The sequence below is a fragment of the Saccopteryx leptura genome, chromosome 10 (assembly GCF_036850995.1).
Source record: "Saccopteryx leptura isolate mSacLep1 chromosome 10, mSacLep1_pri_phased_curated, whole genome shotgun sequence".
Taxonomy (NCBI): Eukaryota; Metazoa; Chordata; class Mammalia; order Chiroptera; family Emballonuridae; genus Saccopteryx; species Saccopteryx leptura.
Window position 1 is genome coordinate 27,428,947 of NC_089512.1, and position 21,009 is coordinate 27,449,955.

The window sequence follows — 21,009 nt, forward strand, 5'->3', positions numbered from 1 at the left end:
GGAGGCGCAGTGGATAAAAGTGTCGACCTGGAACACTGAGGTCGCCGGTTCAAAACCCTGGGCTTGCCCGGTCAAGGCACATATGGGAGTTGAAGCTTCCTGCTCCTCCCCCCTTCTCTCTCTCTCTCTCTCTCTCCCCTCTAAAATGAATAAATAAAAATAATTTTAAAAAAAGATTTATAAAAAAAAATAAAACCTTTAAAAAAAGTGATTTAAACTTTTTGAGTTTCAGTCTTTTATTATTTTATTTCATAATGGTTTTATGACAATCAAGGAAATTTGCATTCATAAACAAAGCAAATTTACATTTTTTGTTAGATGTACTGTATTTTGATTTCAAGTCACATTTTAAAGTGGATAGAGTATAGAAAAATTTCAACTAACTGGAACCCTCCCAGGGGCAATAATTTTTACATTTGACATTAACGAGAAAAGGCAAATAGAAAATAAACTGAGATCTGAGATCCATAAAGCAGAATCCAAAGGAGAAGTTGGGATTGTTTATAATCCTAAGAAATAACGTAATGATAATTGACATTTATAGTGTTGGCTCCAAATATATGTTCACTCAAAAGGGCTATAAGTTGTAAGCCAGTACCTGGAAAGAAACCTAAGACTATCAGAAATTTAATAAAACAGAACACTCCCTGACCAAGACATTTCAGGTATTGAGTCTTTTTCTTCTTGGGTGTAGTTTTTACTCAAAGAAATTGACTCATTGCTAGGGTTTCACAAAAGGCAGTGAAATTTGGGCACACATCCTTTCTCACTATCCTAGTGCTTACAAGTATTTTAAAGTAGTTCATCTTGGGAATTTCCTCAAAGGAAGAAACAACAAAAAATTGGTATTTTGTTATAGGAATCATTATTTTATACACCCAATGGAGCAATGCCGACGTTTTAAGGATTTGCTTTTAGCATATTGTCCCAAAAGAACTGCTGGCAATGACAGATGCTTGAATGCCCATGTAATCCGTTATCTTCTCTTGGCATTTTTTTCTACATGTAACAAATTCACAGGAAATGAGCTGCATAGGTGTGCTCCAAGGACAAGTATCGATTTAGTACACTCTTGATATTTCGTTGTTGTCGTTGCAGGCAAAAAGTTTTCACCGCAGCAAATTTTTATGAGGTTCAAACTCTATGTAGAGCACATCAACAAGTAACTGGTTAACTATTAAGTCTCTACTTCTCCTGCTTAGATGTTTAATGTTGCCTGTGGCATCTTGGACAAGCCACTGATAGACTTTATCTCATTGATAAAAGGAACCATGAAGACCACACTTGCCCAGCGGCAGGAATCTGGTTTATCCCCATCAGGTCCTCTGATTTTATGTCTTGAGGATTTTCTTCAGAGTTGACTGCTATGACCTACACTTTCTTTTGCTATGAAACAGCACAATAAATGGATGAGTCTGCCATCATAAATAGAAATGTCCCATCTGCTGTTATGTGCCATTTTTACTTTATGTTTCATCATCAACAAAATGCTGTAACAGCAGTGTCTACTGGAAAGAATGACTCTTGAAAAATTTTCCTTCTTTCCATTTTCACTCAATAATGCATTTTAAATCTGTATCCTTTACTTGCCTTTTTCTTAGGCTCATTAAGTTTAACAATAGGCATTTTATCAATTCTGATTTGGGTTTCTAATTCACAGATACTGCAGCTCTGCTTGCTTTATACTATTTTAAAGACCAATGCTACCTCACATTCCTTCCTCTTTGTCTAATAAACAGCTTAAAATAGTATCCTCAAATCTATGTAAATTATTTGGGAGAATAATCACAATCTGTTTTATTCAAAGAGCAGTCTTTAGTTATTTTAAACTTGTTATTTAACAGGTTATTTTTCTGAGTTTTTCATATTTTGAAGTAATAGAATATGCCATAATATGTTCTATTATGAATATTATAATAACTATATTTTTATTCTTCAATGAGAATTATGGACTTTTTTTATGTATTCTAAGTACAGAGTTCCCAGTATCTTGATGTGCATATCAAAGAATATAATTCTTGGTTATTCTTTGAAAGGTGATTTTAAATTAGCTTACTTGAATTAATTTGTCAATACCAGTTCAATCTAAAAATTGAAAGATAAATAAGAAAAAAAATCATCTTTCTACTAATTATTTAATAGAAAAAAATGACAACTGAAGTCCTTTGAGAGGCTATATAATTGATTTACTGGGAGAAGTACTCACAAGGAGATCGGAGGGGTTCAGCCCCTCATTGACAACTGGCGTTACAACCATAGCAAGTCACTTACCTTCCCTGGGCTTCAGTATCACCCAGAGTCCTAGCTGGACCATTTTGGAAGTCTATTCTTTTATTCACTGTTTAGGTCAGCTCATAGTTCTACGTTACTGTGAGCTTTATTCAACATTGTCTTATTCTGAGACTCTCTTTAAATGCCACTTCCGTCTGGCTTTGATTATAAAGTCTACGTTGATTGTCTGAAACAGTTATTATTTTGACTAAATACATACATATTTAACCAAATTTAATTGTGCCATTCTTCTTTCATTTTCAAGAATAACAATTGGGGAATGCAACCTGCATTCATGATAACCCCTAGAATTCTTTATAAAAAGAACCTTTCCCATTGGATCCAGTACTGGCTCATAGCACCAGTGATTATGCTGAGTCCAAGTTGCCTCACTCTAGAGCTGCCAGTCACCCTAAGATGGTCCAATCACCCCTTTCCCCCTGTAACTAGCCACACCTTTAAAGCATCTCACGTAGCAGTAAACTGCTGGAGAAACTGTCCTCTGGGGAGATACTAAAACTTCCAGTTAAATAACATTTGGGGCTATCAATTGAACAATTATCTATCTGGTACTAAATAACTACTATCACATATCCCTTCTCGCTCACATTCTCCTTTGTCTCAGTCACCATAAGCAATAGTCATCATAGTTAATTCAAACCATGCAAATATTATTTCCATCCTGTTCTGTTCATTGCTTAGTTCAATATCCCTCAACCATTTTGCATGATCACTTCTTTAAGAAGCCTTTTTAGACATTATTTTCCCCCTCATTGGCCTCCTCATTTTCACACCCAAATTTTCAATGGCCACAGATATATAGAATATTTGTTAATGTATTGTGTGTATACAGTGTATATGTGCTTTGGACACAAAGAAAGATTTTTCTTTCACCTCCCAAAAAGCAATTTTTGTTTTCTTGGAGTCAATATCCCTTCTGTTGGGGATGTGTTATCTAGTATGATTCCATCTTCTCTGTTCTCCAGCTTCCCAAACCTTTTATCTGAATAAATATTTTACTCTTCTAAATCTATATTTTGAATGTTGAGCAATTGGGCTTTTTCAACTTTGGGTTATTAAAAAATAATGTTCCTGTGCACATTTGTATGTATGCATCTTGGCATATAAATATGATATTTTTACTATGTATAAATAGGCATGAGTGTGCTTTCAGGGTCATAGGGTATTTATATGGTCATTTTTTTAAATAGATAATGGCAAACTGTTTTCCAAAGTGTCTATACCAATTTATATTATTATAAGCAGTCTGTGAGTTTCTTCTGTTCTACATCCTTACCACTATTTGAGTTTGTCTCTATTTTTAATATAATGTGAGTAATGGTATTTTGTTCTTAAATTTACATTTTTGATTACCAATTGATAAAAGCAGCTTTTAAATACACTTATTGTTTATATGAGTTTCCTTTTTGGTGTGTGTGTGTAAAATGCCTATTCTAGTGTTTCACTCAAAATTTAGTTTTCTGTCTTTTCATATTAATTTTTAGAAATTTCATGTATTTGAAGTGTAAGTTCTTTGGCTTTAAGTTATATTCTCATGCTGTGTCTCTTGACATTTTACTCCTTTTATGGTGTCTTTCGGTAGCCAGATGTTGTTAATTTTAATGTAAGTAAATTTATCTTTTCCTTTATGATCAATGCTCTTTAAGTCTACTTAAAAAATCATTTCCTAGCCATAGGGCAGCAAGATATTTTTCTATGCTAAATATCTTTTTTTATCATGTCTACTAAAAGTGGTTTGGTTCAGTTTTTCACATTTTTTTGAAAACGTCTGTTCCTAACAATCTTCAGAGCTATACTTACCATATTACAAGGGTCTGAATTATTTTAGCTCTACTTTTCAGTAATTGTTGTCTTCCACTTGTCTGTGGACTGTTACCCCACTACAGTGTGCACTGGCTTAATTACTGTACCTGTTTAGAACAGGCCTTGATATCCTGAAGAGCAAGACCACTGATCTCATTTGACTTGTTAGAAAGTGTGTTGGCTAGTCTATGCCTTTTTTATTTCCATGTAAATTTCAGAGTTGATTTGTTTAATTTCACAAAAAAAGTTTGAATTTGATGGACATTCTCTTGAATTTTTTTTTTTTTTTTTTTTTTGTATTTTTCTGAAGCTGGAAACGGGGAGAGACAGTCAGACAGACTCCCGCATGCGCCCGACCAGGATCCACCCGGCACGCCCACCAGGGGCGACGCTCTGCCCACCAGGGGGCGATGCTCTGTCCCTCCGGGGCGTCGCTCTGCTGCAACCAGAGCCACTCTAGTGCCTGGGGCAGAGGCCAAGGAGCCATCCCCAGCACCCGGGCCATCTTTGCTCCAATGGAGCTTTGGCTGCGAGAGGGGAAGAGAGAGACAGAGAGGAAGGAGGGGGAGGGGTGGAGAAGCAAATGGGTGCCTCTCCTATGTGCCCTGGCTGGGAATCGAACCCGGGTCCCCCGCACGCCAGGCCGACGCTCTACCGCTGAGCCAACCGGCCAGGGCCTTGAATTTTTTTTATTTAGTTTACATTTCACTGAAAATATTTTATTTGTGTTTTGGATAGAAATGGGACTTATTTGCTGGGAAGGATGATCCCATCATACTTCTGCTGGAAGAGGCACACAGCCTCCTCCTTATGGATTCTATGTTTGGCCCGATGGAGCTTGTTCTGTGTTTCTTGTCTGCGATGCTGAAACCTGGCCCATCCAGTACCGCATAGAAGTCCAGGCCATAGATACTGATACTTGGGTCATATCTGATCCCCAGATCAATGTGTTCATGAATCCCAAAACCAAACTTTCCAGTATCTGAGAAGTTATTTTTTTGTAACTCATACTCTTACACCTTTAGACCTTTCTCCAAAATTTCTTCTCCCTTGGCCCCATGAATTTCATTTCTTCTGTTGACAAAGGATCTGAATCCCTAAATCAATGCAGACAGAATTGAAGTCTTTGCTATAGTGAATCTTCCAAATCATAAACATATTACTCTTCCACTTTTATTGAGTTTTTCTTTAACGTCTCTAAAATCCTACACATTTCTGAGGATTATTCTTAGGTATTCAGTATTTTCTGTTATTGTAAATGGCATATTAAAACATTTAAAAATCAATTTCTGCCTGACCAGTCAGTGGCTCATTGAATGGAGCATTGGCCTAGAATGCAGAGGACCCAGGTTCGAAACCCTGAGGTCACTGGCTTGAGTGCAGGCTCACCACCTTGATTGCGGTTGCCGGCTTGAGCGTGGGATCATAAACATGACCCTATGGTCACTGGCTTGAGCCCAATGTCACTGGCTTGAGGAAGAGGTCACTTGTTCTGCTGTAGCTCCCCGGTCAAGGCACATATGAGAAAGCAATCAACGAACAACTAAGGAGCTGCAAGGAAGAATTGATGCTTCTCATCTCTCTGCCTTTCTGTCTGTCTGTCCCTATCTGTCCTTCTCTCTATCTCTCTCTCTGTCTCTGCCACACACACACACACACACACACACACACACACAAATCAATTTCTAACTATTGACATAGAGCAATACAATACATTTTTGTATATTGATTTATATTTCCTTACCTTGATAAATGCTCTTACTGCTTTTTCTGTAGATCTTTTTTAGACATCCCAAGAGCAACGATATCATGTGCCAATATGAAGTTATGCTTCTTTATCATTTTTAGATATTTTATTTATTTATTTATTTAGCCTAATTTTGCTGACTAGGATTTTCAGAACAATGTCGAATGTTATTCCTAATCTTATAAATAAATATTTTAGAGTTACACATTTTTACATGTGTGATGTGCATTTCTTGCAGCTAGTTTTTCCCCTCCAAAGCAAGGAGCTGAGCTGCGTTACTACTTTGCAGCTGCAGTCATTATTTTCAGTCTACTACTGGGTGCTTTGTTTCCTCGTAACCCCTGTTTGAGATATTTAAGAAGGGCTAGGGTTTTGCAATTTATTTAGATTTTCTCAGTAAGATAGGGGCAATAGTCTGTATCAAAGTTTTTTTGTGAGACATATTTTGCATGTCATAGAATATATACCCAATATGATTCCTTATGCAGTTTTATTGTTAGTCCTTATTTATCATTCCTCGCTTCCACTCTCCCACCTGAGTACCCACGAACGTATTTTTCTGTTTTTTTATAATTTGGACATAATGCTCTCTCTAGTTCTCGGCATCCTTGGTAGAAGTGGAACCTCTCAGACAAAGGGCCTCAAACTTTTTACACAGGGGCCAGCTCACTGTCTCTCAGACCCTTGGAGGGCTGCCACATACAGTGCTCCTCTCACTGACCACCAATGAAAGAGGTGCCCCTTCCGGAAGTGCGGCGGGAACCAGATAAATGGCCTCAGGGGGCCGCATGTGGCCCGCGGGTTGTAGTTTGGGAACACCTGGTAGGATGTTTATTTGCCTCCTTACACTTAAGTTGAAGATTTTAGTTACGCTGTTGACATGTCTCTATTTTCCATGTCTGTGTTTTATTATGTTACTTAAATATGATATTATAAATACTTAGGACTGTTTTTATCTGTGTGCTTTATTATATCCTCAGAGAGGTATTTAAAATTTTATATTATTTTTAGAGAGTTGTTGAGCTGTTTTAAAGCATTTCCCATTATGATTGTTGTTTTCCTAATTTCTTCTTGTACTGCTATCAATTTTGTCATTATTTTGAAGCTATGCCATTAGAATGCATATAGGTCTAGTATTGTTAAATATCCCTAGTTCCTTTTTTATCCTTAGGTAATGACTAACTTTTATCTTAATGACGCTTTTATCTTTAAGTGGTATTTTGTCTTATGTTAATATTCTAGCTTTTTAATTTCAAATTTTCTATGTTTTTATAATTTAAGTATTTATTATAAACAACACATGGATTAATTCATTTTATTTTAAATCAGTAAGGGAATCTTTATCTTTTTTTTCTTTTTTAGATGAGAGGAGGGGAGTTAGTGAGGTAAACTCCTATATGTACCCAGACCAGGATCCACCCTGCACCTCCTGTCTGGGTTGATGCTAGAAAACCAAGCTATTTTTAGTGCCTGAGACTGACATGCTCAGCCCAACCAAGCTATCCTCAGTGTCCAGAGCTATGCTCAAACCAATCAAACCACTGGCTGTGGAGGGGAAGAGGGAGAAAAGGGGGTGATGAAGGAGGGGAGAAGCAGATGATTGCTTCTCCTGTGTGCCTGATCAGTAATCACATCTGGGATGTCTATATGTCTGGCCAATGCTTTATCCACTGAGCCACTGAGCAAGGCCAGAATCTTGATCTTAGTAGGGAAATCAATTTACTTTAATTAATTGTAATTGTATATTTCTACTACCTTACCTGCGTTTTTTTTTTTTTTTTTTTTTTTTTTTTTTTTTTTTTTTTTAGCAATGTCTTTGTTTTTTCTTACCCTTTCTTGCCTTTCATTAGATTCAGTTTTGATTGTACCTTTTGGAATAATCATAGATCACAGGTGGTTGTGAAAATAGTACAGAGAGGTCCCATGTACCCTTTTTAAGTAGTTTTTCCTACTGTTTATGTCTTACATAATCATAGAAGAGTATCAAAGCCAGGAAATTAATGATGGTGAAATAAACGGCGTACTTCCATGCAGCTTCCTCCCTTGTGCAGATTTGTGTCACCACCGCTGCACTGAAGACACAGAGCTGAGCGGCTCAGTCACCACGAAGATCTCCCTCGTGCCGCCTCTTTAGGGCCACACTCACCTGGTTGCACCATCATCTCCGACCCCTGGAAGCACAAATCTGCTCCCCATCTCTACAATTCTGTCACTTCGAAGATACTATATACAGGGATGGGCGAAAAGGTTTGAGGTTGTGAGTGTGCAAAACACAGAGTTTGTTTTTGTATTATTATTTATTACTATATTATTTATTTGTATTACAACCATAAACCTATTTTTGCCCACCCTGTTAATGAAATCATGCAGCCTGTACAATTTGGAGATTGTCTTTTTTTTCAGTGAGCATAATACCCTTGAGATTCATCCAGGTTGTCACCTGTATCAATAGTATTTTTCCTTTAATTGCTGAGTAGTGTTCCATGGTATGGGTATATACCACAGTTTGTTTAACTGTCGGGTAAGGGGTAGGAGTTCAGGTTCCTCGTTAGGTTTTCTTTTTTTTTTTTTTTTAAAGGAAGAAGTATGTCTTTTTTTTTTTTAAATTTTATTTATTCATTTTAGAGAGGAGAGAGAAAGGGAGAGAGAGAGAGAGAGAGAGAGAGAGAGAGAGAAGGTGGGGAGAAGCTGGAAGCATCAACTCCCATATGTGCCTTGACCAGGCAAGCCCAGGGTTTTGAACCGGCGACCTCAGCATTTCCAGGTCGATGCTTTATCCACTGCGCCACCACAGGTCAGGCCCCTCGTTAGGTTTTCAATGATATCACTCATACTGTTACTGCTGCTGACGGGATCGGGAGCTCAGGGTGAGCGGGGGGCCACATCACTGCGGGGAGGTGATGAACACCTGGTTTCCCCACTCAGCCTTCTCTAGCCCTACCCGAGTTGTCAGCATGACCCTCACAGACACTGTGTGTGTGTGTCTATGTGCTTACATGCACGTGCACACATGCTAGCTGGACTGGGATGAAATTCCTGACTCCTTATTATTATTATTAATTTTTTCTGATACCACCTTGGGAGAGATGGGGGGTGGTCATTACACCTGGGGGGAGAGTAGGAGTCTAGGTCCCAGCTAGAACTTTGCTGACACAATGGTTGTGGGACCACAATTTCCCTCCACAGTGTTTAAGTCGGAGAGGTGAGCATTTAAAAGTTTTCTGTTTTGGCCCTGGCCAGTTGGCTCAGCAGTAGAGCGTCAGCTTGGCGTGCAGGAGACCCGGGTTCGATTCCCGGCCAGGGCACATAGGAGAAGCGCCCATTTGCTTCTCCACCCCCCCCCCCCTCCTTCCTCTCTGTCTCTCTCTTCCCTTCCCGCAGCCAAGGCTCCATTGGAGCAAAGATGGCCCAGGCGCTGGGGATGGCTCCTTGGCCTCTGCCCCAGGCACTAGAGTGGCTCTGGTCGCGGCAGAGCGACGCCCCGGAGGGGCAGAGCGTAGCCCCTGGTGGGCGTGCCGGGTGGATCCCGGTCGAGCGCATGCGGGAGTCTGTCTGACTCTCTCTCCCCATTTCTGTTTTGCTGGGTTGCCCTGTTGCTGATCCTCTGGCTAGGGAGAGTAGACTTTTCTCCGAGATCCTGTTGGCCCATTTGTTTCTGTTGGCATATCTAGTTGTAGACTTCTGATTGTTGTAGCATTATTTAGTCCCCTTTGTCCTCTACTGATGAGAAAAGAGTTTATTTTCCTTTTGTGTTTTGACAGTTACCTTCAAGCACCTGACTAATTCTCAGATATATCAATACTTCCATATGCTACCAGAGATCTTAGAAGGTTTCAACTCTAATAGCCTGGTTCCAATTTATTGCATGTTGTTTTTAATATGTATCTGGTTCCATCTCATTTGTAAATTCTTCCAATTTTTAATTTTTATTATAAATCCTGTTTATACTTAATGGTTATTTTAACTTACTAATGTGTCTACCAATTTCTTTATTCAGCATTTTTTTCTTGTTTCCTACTCCTCCCTTCCTGGTTCAATTATAGTCTTGCTAAAATATGTCCTTAATAGCTTTCTCATTGAGAATAAATGGTGATAATCTCCCCCCCCCCTTTTACTCTAACCAAGTCAGCCATTATATTTTTTTCAGATCGACTAAACTCTAGACAGGCTTCTTCTAGATCAGGGTTCCCCAAACTACGGCCCGCGGGCCGCATGCGGCCCCCTAAGGCCATTTATCCGGCCCCCGCCGCACTTCCGGAAGGGGCACCTCTTTCATTGGTGGTCAGTGAGAGGAGCATAGTTCCCATTGAAATACTGGTCAGTTTGTCGATTTAAATTTACTTGTTCTTTATTTTAAATATTGTATTTGTTCCCGTTTTGTTTTTTTACTTTAAAATAAGATATGTGCAGTGTGCATAGGGATTTGTTCATAGTTTTTTTTTTATAGTCCGGCCCTCCAACGGTCTGAGAGACTGAACTGGCCCCCTGTGTAAAAAGTTTGGGGACCCCTGTTAGATGTTGGGCCCCTCCGCCTCCCGTTGAAAAGTGTATTTATGACCAAGTTCTCCGCTGACATGTTCCCATACTTTCCCCAGCTCAGTCCAGCACTTACATACGCTCCTGCCTTGAGTTTCCCTGGAGCTGAGCTCAGCCTCTCTCCCGTTAAACAGTCGACTGGGGTGAAGTCTCCACGGCCCGTTTATATCCAGCACAGGTTTCCTGTGACAGCTCTCAGTGTGTTTATTTCATCTCTCCTGAATCATAGTTTAACGTAGAAGAAAACTGACAATTATTTTTCTTTCTGCACATTAAATATACTTTCGTAGAAAACAATACATTCTAATTGCTTTCAAATTGCTTTTAAAACAAATGCCCTCGAGGGTACATATCTTTAAAACGTTAAAAAAAAAAAAAACTTGTGGTAAAGTATACGTTACATAAAATTTAACATTTTTAGCCACTTTTAAGTGTGCAGTTTTGTGGCATTGAAAGTACATTTAGCCTGACAGGGTGGTGGTGCAGTGGGTACAGCGTCGGACCGGGATGTGGAGGACCCAGGTTCGACACCCCCAAGGTCGCGCCAGCTTGAACACGGGCTCATCTGGTTTGAGCAAGCTCACCAGCTTGAGTCCAAGGTCACTGGCTTGAGCAAGGGGTCACTCGGTCTGCTGAAGCTCTCCCGCCCATCAAGGCACATATGAGAAATCAATCAATGAACAACTAAGGAGCTGCAATGAAGAATTGATGTTTCTCATCTCTCTCGCTTCCTGTCTGTCCCTATCTGTTCTACTCTCTGATTCCCTCTGTCTCTGCCACAAAAAAGAAAAGAAAGTACATTCACACTGTTGTGCAGACATCCCCCATCCATCTCCAGAACTTGGTCTTCCCAAACTGAAACTCCATACCCATTAAACAACTCCCCATTCCCCCTCTCTCCTAACTCCTGGGAACTACCATTCTACTTTATACTTCTATGAATTTGACTACGTTCTGTACCATCTACAAGTCAAATGATGCAATTTTTGTCCTTTTGTGTCCGGCATTTCCCCTTAGTGTAATGTCTTCAGGGTTCATCTATGTTGCGGCATGTGTTAGAATTCTGTTTCTTTCTAAGGCTGAATCCTATTCCATTGTATGTAGTTACCATATTTTGTTTATCCATCCATCCATGAACGGACATGTGGTTTGTCTCCATGTTTGGCTGCGAAGAATAAGCTGCCATGAACATAGAGGTACAAATCTCTTTTTGAGATTCTGTTTTCAATTCTTTTTTTTTTTAATTTTTTTATTGATTCATTTTAGAAAGGAGAGAGAGAGAGAAGAGAGAGAGACAGAGAGAGAGAAGGGGGGAGGAGCAGGAAGCATCAACTCCCATATGTGCCTTGACCAGGCAAGCCCAGGGTTTCGAACCGGTGACCTCAGCATTTCCAGGTCGATGCTTTATCCACTGCGCCACCACAGGTCAGGCTGTTTTCAATTCTTTAGGAGACTTGAATATCAGGAAAGTAGAATTGCTGAATCTTACAGTAATTATATTCTTACATTTTGGGGGAACTGCTATAATGTTTTCTACAGCAATTGTACTAATTTCCTTTTTTTTTTTCTTTGCCACCATGTACAAGAGTCGCCGTTTCTCCACATTCTTATCAATACTTGTTATTTCCCAGTTGTTTTAAGTAGTAGTCATACTGGTGAGTATCTCATTGTCTTTGATTTGCATTTGATTAGTGGTACTGAGCATCCTTTATGTGCTTCTTGACTATTTCTTTATTTTCCATGAAAAAAATGTCTATTCAAGTCCTTTACCCATTTTTAAAATTGGATTGTTTGATTTTTGTTGTTGAATTGCAGGAATTTTAAAAATATATATTCTGGACATTAACCTCTTATCTAATATAAGATCGGCAAATATATTTTCATGATATTTTTATTTTTATAAGACTACAGTAGAATTCTTTTTTTTTTTTTTTTGTATTTTTCTGAAGTTAGAAATGGGGAGGCAGTCAGACTCCCGCATGCACCCGATCGGGATCCACCCGGCATGCCCACCAGGGGGCGATGCTCTGCCCATCTGGGGCGTCACTCTGTTGCAACCAGAGCCATTCTAGCGCCTGAGGCAGAGGCCATAGAGCCATCCCCAGCGCCCGGGCCAACTTTGCTCCAATGGAGCCTTGGCTGCGGGAGGGGAAGAGAGAGACAGAGAGGAAGGAGAGGGGGAGGGGTGGAGAAGCAGATGGGAGCTTCTTCTGTGTGCCCTGGCTGGGAATTGAACCTGGGATTCCTGCATGCCAGGCCGACGCTATACCACTAAGCCAACCGGCCAGGGCTACAATAGAATTCTTTTGGGCAGAGATATATCAATATTTAAAAGAAATTGCACTGATCTTATTTCAGCCTGTAAATGCTGTTTTGAAGCAGGCTGTATGTGTGTAATAAATCTTGGGGCAGGAACCATTGATTGTTTGATTGATTTACTTATTTAATATTTTCTAAACACCTATCATATATCCTAATACTAAATGTCTAGTGATGCAAAGATGTGAGATGGGAGATGGTGTTTAATGAACTAAAAATAATGAACTAAAAATAAGGGATTGTAAACTTTTTAGGAGAGCACCTATATCCCAGCATTGTGAAGAATGCTGAGCACATAGTAGGCGTTCAATACTTGAATTGAATTTCTGTATAAAACAATCTCAAGGACTAACAGTTTTTAATGTATTGATTTCTGTGTCTGTCAACTTTTCTTCCACTTAATATATCAGAGAAATATATCACACTCACGTCAGTAACAGTGGGCTGCTAAGGCGATGACTCTCATTCTGAGATGGTCAATGATTTAGAATCCTCATATCCTGGGGTAATAAAAGATAAACAGAAAAATCTTCATGGGTAAAACTATGTATCCTCTTGTGGTATTGTGTCCTGCTCAAGGATGTGCCTGGGTCAATGGCATTAGACTTTTCAAAAAGATATGTTATCAAAATAATAACCTACTTACTAATTGCAAATGCATTCTCTCCCTTTAATACTCACTGAACTACCTTATCAAAGTAAACATTATAAGATAAAGATACAGATGCTTATTTTGTTTATTATAAATGAAAAATCTTATTAATTCAGTAATTCTTCTCTAGTAAAATCTTTCCTTGCACTCTTTTTGAAAATTTTTTAGCTTTTCAAAAGTCCTGAGTTTATTTTCTAACTATAAACACTGCAATATATTAATGTCTAAATTTCTCAAAACCAACAAGACACATCCAACTTTGCCTTCTGATGGCCTACTTTCATCCAAAGACTCTTTTATTACTAATTAAGCATGCTAAATAAATTATTTCCTGGGACACTTTTTCATTCTTATAATTGAGTTTAAATATGGTGGTCTTTTTTTCTGTGATGGTTTTTAACTTAATAATTTCCACAATAGAGAATCTAATTTTAATTTCAGTGTTCTATCATAAGCCAAAATATCATCTAAATAAATAAAATAACTTGACCACAGTAAGTCATGCAAACTATTTTCTCATTAAAATTGTTACCAATTTTTTTTTTATGTTAAGTGGAAGGTGGGGAGGCAGTGAGACAGAGTCCTACATGCACCCCAACCGGGATTCACCCCCTGCAAGCCCTCTATGGGGTGATGCTCTGCCCATCTAGGGCATTCCTCCATTGCTCAGCAACTGAGCTATTTTAGTACCTAGGGCGAGGCCATGGAGCCATCCTCAGTGCCTGAGGCCAACTTGCTTGAACCATTCAAGCCATGGCTGAGGGAAGGGAAAATAGAAAGAGAGAGAGAGAGGGGGAGAGGTATAGAAGCAGATGGTTGCTTCTCCTGTGTGCCCTGACTGGGAATTGAACCTGGGACTTCCACATACTGGGCCGACACTCTACCGCTGAGCCAACTGGCCAAGGCCAATTGTTACCAATTTTACATCCAAAACGTATATGTCAAATGTTTCATTTGTATTCTCATATCCATTAAGAATTTTCTTATGGAGTAAAAAAATGGAGCTGCTGTCTGGAAATTTCCATTCCTGTTTTTAATAGTTCCTGATTAGAAAGAGACTTATTGGGTATCCAGAGTCATTACGTCATCTCTGTTCCTGGTTTTGTAAAATAATTCCAACCAAATTATAATTTATTGAGAAATATCTTTATTTTTAATGTTTTAAGTTACTTGGATTCAATTGTTGATAATCCACATGAAGCAAATCTGCTTCTTGCACTCACTATGGCAAATGGGTACCAGGCCTTTACGGGCTAGTGTGTTTCTGGCCATATTCTTCTTGGCCCCAGCTGTGTACTCAGGAGAGAATATCTCACCTGGATATTCGCCTAAAGCAAAGACAAATAGGAAAATGAACTTGCTTAAGTAGAGCAAATATAAATTATTTTTGGATAATCTCTTGGCTTGGATTACATATGGTCTTTCTTCCCTCTATTAGTTCAGCTAATTAAATGTACTTGCTTGAAGGCCTTTTTGGATCTTATATTTATCTTGTACACCTTCTCAGTTCTATTTACTAGAAAGTAAAGGAGACACAGTTATTTTGCTTTTGTCTCCAACTAAAAGATTTCTTATTTACTAGATATCTTAGGGAGAGAGATATAAGATAGAGGAATCTATGATTATTTCAATTTTAAAGTAAAAATATCATTTATCTTTTCTTTGCATAGAACAAATTCTATGTAACGTTTAACGTGTTTCTAAAGGACGAAGTAGGATTAGCCACTTCCGACTTCTCAAAGCTGCCATGAATTCCTGAGGTTTCTGCAGAATCTACAGATGTTAGTTACTTCCCCACAGTCAAATCACCTTTTGATGCCCATGGTCTTAGGTTACGTTCCCCAAAAGCAGACAGATACTAAGGTGGAGTTTTGTGTGCAAGTGATTTATTATACAAATGTCCAAGGAAAACAAGTAAAGGCTGGTGACTTGGGACAGAAAGATGAAGAAGCTAAGGAAGGATGAGGTCTCAGGAAAAATTCTAAAGAGGGCAGCTTTGCCTTGATCCTTTGTAGGAATCTGAGGTCAAATACAAGTCAGAATTGTCACAAGTCAAGGCAAGGGAGCTGAGTGAGAGAAAATACCCACACATGTTAGCTGGCTGAAGTCTGATCCAGGAGAACATGAACTTCCAAGAACTTCTTCTTTTTTTTTTTTTTTTCTTTTTGTGACAGAGACAGAGAGAGAGACAGAGGGAGGGATAGATAGGGACAGACAGGAAGGGAGAGAGATGAGAAGCATCAATTCTTTGTTGTAACACCTTAGTTGTTCATTGACTGCTTTCTCATATGTGCCTTGACCAGGGGGCTACAGCTGACGGAGTGACCCCTTGCTCAAGCCAGCAACCTTGGGCTCTAGCTGGTGAGCTTTGCTCAAACCAGAAGAGCCCGCATTCAAGCTGGCGACCTCGGGGTCTCGAACCTGGGTCCTCCACGTCCCAGTCTGATGCTCTATCCACTTTGCCTGATCAGGCAAACTTTCAGGTACTTCTGCTCAGGTACTTTCTTGTAGGCAAGAAGGCTCCAGTGGCCCAAGGGCAGTCTACCTCTTCCAAAGAGCTACAGGTCCCACCTGTTAAAAAACACTCCAAATCTGGGGGTGCAGGTGCATGGAAACAGTATAATAGAGATTGGAGAAGATCTGGGTGGAGCACTGACATTGTCTACTATTTAAAGACAACACAACTTGGACTTAGGATGTGACCCCTGACACATTCCCTGACTAGTTTTTGTTATCTCAGAAAAATCCCTTCATGGAGGGTTAGAAAAGGGGACAGAAACATCTCACTGGGATACTCATCTACTTTTTCTGAACTTGGCTCTCTGTGGTCCTGATTGCCATCTGCCAAACAAGGTGGGCCTATTCGGGAGTTTGCTTTCCTGTGTCCCAGGTAGAAGGTGAATAATTTCTGACCCCTATCATATTGATGACTCTGGTACATAGAATAAGCTTCTTTTCTTTCCCAATCAAGATGCTGAGCTAACTCCACAGAGGTTCCTTGAGGTATAGGCACCTCCCCCTGAATAGGACACTCCCAGACTCAATGCATTCATTTTCAGGCCATTCAGGAACTGGAGGCTGGAAGAGGTTTTTGGCTTAAAGAAACTGTGTAATGATTACAGTTGAGGATGGCTGGTATAACTGGTTCTTCACCTAATATTCAAAAACTCCTGTAGCCTGAGCTCACAGGTACCTTGAGGATTACTCCACTTTCCTCCAGGTATAAGCAGAGAACAGGGTTGACATCAGCAGGTCTGAATTGGTTCAGGGTTGGCAGCTAGCTCCCTTTCTAATTAGTTGGCAACTCTACGGCTCCCAGTGCTTATGTTGGACCAATTGTTAAATATTTTGATTATCACAGTTGAGCCAGAGTGACTCTTGACCTTTTTTTTTTTTTTTGCAATTGCGTGCTTTTTGTGAATAAATAGAAATATATTGCTACATGTCAGAATAATGTAGTCCTAATTAAAATGAAATAACACAATGATGGTGACTTCCACTTCATGTCCTGGCAACAATTTGCTCAGAGTACAACCCTCTCGTAAGGCACAGTCAGTATGATAAAACAGCCCCGAGGGCCTGGGAACTGGACATTCTTACAGGGTTTTATGATGCATTTCAGTAACCAGCAGCTCTTTCCTATCACAGTCCTTCTCATTATGGACTTACTGTAGGCAAGGAATAAATGACTATTGTCTTTGACTTATTATAATTTGTATGTTATAAAAGCTTAGCATTGTTCTAATAAGTATGCAATGACTTTCTTCCCTTCCTTTTGATGAGTCTTACGAAAATCGACTCATGTCACCATCTGTTCAAATATCCCTAAGTATGCCATTCAAGTTGGGGAGCATTGTCTATCCAGAACACCCAGCTGACAGGCAATATTTTTTGATTGGCTTTCTGTTCTTTCATCTCTTAGACATTAGAAACTTATTTAGCATGTTAGTGGTACGTTTCAGCCAATGTCAAAAGTTCTGTTGTAGGAGTTGGCACAGTATACCGCAGCATTTAGAATTTTATATTTTCATAAGAAGTCTGACGCACTTTTCCTGCTGTCTGCCGCAGTAAATGCTTCTCTTCTCACATCGCTCTCCCAGGCGTGGGTCTTCAGAAGTCATCTCATTCTTGGGTAACTAGGCCGCATTTAGGTTACGTCTTCCTCTTTTCAAGACAGCGTGTTAATCTCTTTAGACTTCAGCATCACATCTTGAAGGTTAGTTGATTATGGAGCCCTTTGTGAGTGTAATATATATGAGATTAATGTTCTGTGGAATTTGGAAAATTCAGCTCTACAAATATTACAGTTTATTATTGATATACTTCTCAAAAGAAATGATCTCTGACAGTCTATATTTATATCTGCGCAGGGGGAGAACACAAGATTTTTTACCAGGGTCATTAGCAAAATGTCAAAAAGTTGTAATTAGTCCATAGAGTAGAAGGCTGCAGCACAACAATTTTTAACTCTCCTGGGTGAGTGTTCACTTGGCAGACCATGAAAACAACTTTGTAGTTCCAGGTGCTGCCATGTCTGCCGTGCCTTGTGTCCTAATCTACTCTCTCTTGGAGAAGTTGCTATTGCTCATACCACATGGGGAAAATTTAATCGTTCCCCTGGCCAGGATTTATTAGAAGAGGGATGAGAAACTAAACCAAAGGTTGGTTATGTGGTCAGACCAAGTACTACTCAACTGACTCTGTTCGAATTCTGGCTGGGAATGGGTTTTCATATTGCTTTGTAAAGGCAAATCAACCCAGTTGAAGTGTGACATTGTGATGTATAAATGGGAGGTTAGAAAAGAACAGGTAAGTGACTATGTCTCATGGTGTATTCTAGCAGTCTGTGAGCTATTGTTTCAGTTCTACATGAACTCTCTGTACCTCCCAATGACTGTATGGATGAAGAATCAATACCCTCTAGTAGACTAACAAACTTAATTTCTGAGAGCGCGATCTCCTCTCACTGTTTGTATTAAAGAGCTTGATTAAAATAAACTCCCCAAATGCAACTTGTGTTTCCTCATGAGCCACCAGCCAAAGCACAAAATTGAGCCGCAAGAAGAAGGGTGGGTACAGCATGGTATTCAAGCAAGATATAAGCACATATATCTATTGTTTCCCTGTTCCACACTCAGAACTGTTCCCAAAAGATGTGCGCTTATGACCAGTTTTGTTGACTGCAGTGAAGCATCTATTTTTCAATCCTGTTTGGGTCTCTTGGAAAAAATTTTTTTTTAGAAAGTGCTCTGATGCCTGCAATTCACACAGAGGTGGTATGAAGCTGCATTAGAAACTCTACAGCCTGACTAAGCAGTGACACAGTGTATAGAGAGTCGGACTGGGATGCAGAGGACCCAGGTTCAAAACCGTGAAGTCACTGGCTTGAGCATGGTTGCTGGCATGAGCATGAGATCATAGACATGACCCCATGGTTGCTGGTGTGAGCCCAAAGGTAGCTGGCTTGAGCCCAAGGTTGCTGGCTTGAGCAAAGGGTCACTTGCTCTGCTGTAGCCCTCCTCCCCCATCAAGGCACATATGAGAAAGCAATCAGTGAACAACTAAGGTGCCGCAACAAAGAATTGATGCTTCTCATCTCTCTCCTTTCCTGTCTGTCTATCCTTATCTGTCCCTCTCTCTGTGTGTCTCTGTCACACACACAAAAAAATTAAAATTGGCCCTGGCCAATTGGCTCAGTGGTAGAGCGTCGGCCTGGTGTGCAGAAGTCCCGGGTTCGATTCCCAGCCAGGACACACAGGAGAAGCACCCATCTGCTTCTCCACCCCTTCCCCCTCTCCTTCCTCTCTGTCTCTCTCTTCCCCTCCCGCAGCCAAGGCTCCATTGGAGCAAAGATGGCCCGGGCGCTGGGGATGGCTCCTTGGCCTCTGTCCCAGGCGCTAGAGTGGCTCTGGTTGTGACAGAGCGACGCCCCAGAGGGGCAGAGCATCGCCCCTGGTGGGCGTGCCAGGTGGATCCCGGTCGGGCGCATGTGGGAGTCTGTCCGACTGTCTCTCCCCATTTCCAGCTTCAGAAAAATACAAAAAAAATAAATAAATAAAAATTAAAAAAAGAAAGGAAAAAGAAACTCTAGAGAATCATATCCTGTTGATGCTCAGCCATCAGTGCAAGAGCCTTTTCTTTTCTCCTCCTCTGCTGGTTCAAGAGGTATCTGTTCTTAGCTGCCTTTACATCTGCTACAGCTGTGCAATTCTCCAGAGAAACCTCCCAGTGAGAGAGAGTGCCTCCTCGTCCAGTAGTGCTGATGTCTACCAGAATGACCACAGAGCTGTGCCATCCACAGATGCCAAACAAGACAGAATTTTGTGTGAATTTGGTTCCAGGTTGGCAACTCAATGGGTCAGGACTCTTAGTTACAGACATCAGAAGCCACTTTGGTTTTAACCTGAAAGGGATTTATTAAGAGATATCAGGTTGCCAGTAGTCTATTTCTCCAGCTCTCTAATAGTCCTGTGTGGTAAGTTTACAGGAACAGCTTCTAGGACAGCAGCACTGAGATAGGGAGCTGCTAGCGCTTCCCGATCTAGAGACACACTGTTTCTACCAGGAATTAGGAACGATACCTCTGCGGCTGTCAGTGCCAGGATCTTTGGCTCTTTTTGGTGATTTTAAAACTATGTTCTGCATTATCAAACTGTGTGTCTGGCCCTCGGTTTTTTTTTTTTTCTATCACAGCTCACTTCTGCATCTTGGTCTGGCATGGATCCATCTGACTGGTGGCTTGTAGGCTGCATGTCTATACCATAACCGCAGTGAATCTTGGGAAATAGAATATTTTGGAACTCTAAATATTGAAGGCAGGATTTGTAATGTGGGTGCTCTCACAGGTAGGAGAAGGAATTCAATGATGCTGGCTGACCACAAATATAAGATGTGTACTACAGATCATAAATAATCATATTATTTTAGAGATCGTCAGTAATAATAGTATTTAATAAAAGTAATGCGTAGGAGTAGCAGGTGAGATTTATTAAGCACTTGTTGTGTGCTGGGCACGGTAGAAAATGCTTTACACACTTCACCTGATTTTATATTCACAAGACTGAGAGTATTTACAGTTTTTTTTTCTATAAACAGTAAAGAAGCAAAGTCCAGAAAGAGTAAGAATTTCTCAAGATCAAACAATTAATAACTGGTGGACACAGGCTGCAAAGCCAGGTCTGTTGAATTCCAACTCATGATGTCCTGCCTCCTCCGCTCGGACCTCTCTTTTAAGGCAATATCTCTAGGTACAAAAACGTTGTTTAGAAGTTTAACAAAACAACAAGGAAACATGTGGTTTATTTAGATCACATTGTTTGGCTCACTCAGACTATGCTGCAAGACACAGCCTGGGAACCTTGATGCTATGTCCATATTTGTCTCAAAGTTTTTCATTAGGTACATTTGCTTTTTTAGACAAATTAACATTCAACATTTTCCTTTCAGGAGGATTTCTAGGCTTTCCTTATTTCAGACCCAGCATTCTAAATAGCTTTTTATCTTACTTGCTTCTGCTTTTGCTATCATTGTTTGACCATTCTCAGATGGGATTTAATACATTTTAATTTACTGTGCTCTGACTTACTGCTGTCCTTAAAGCAGTGTGTTATACTGCTTTAAAAACATTATTTTTCACTATCACCTTCAGCTTATATGCAAC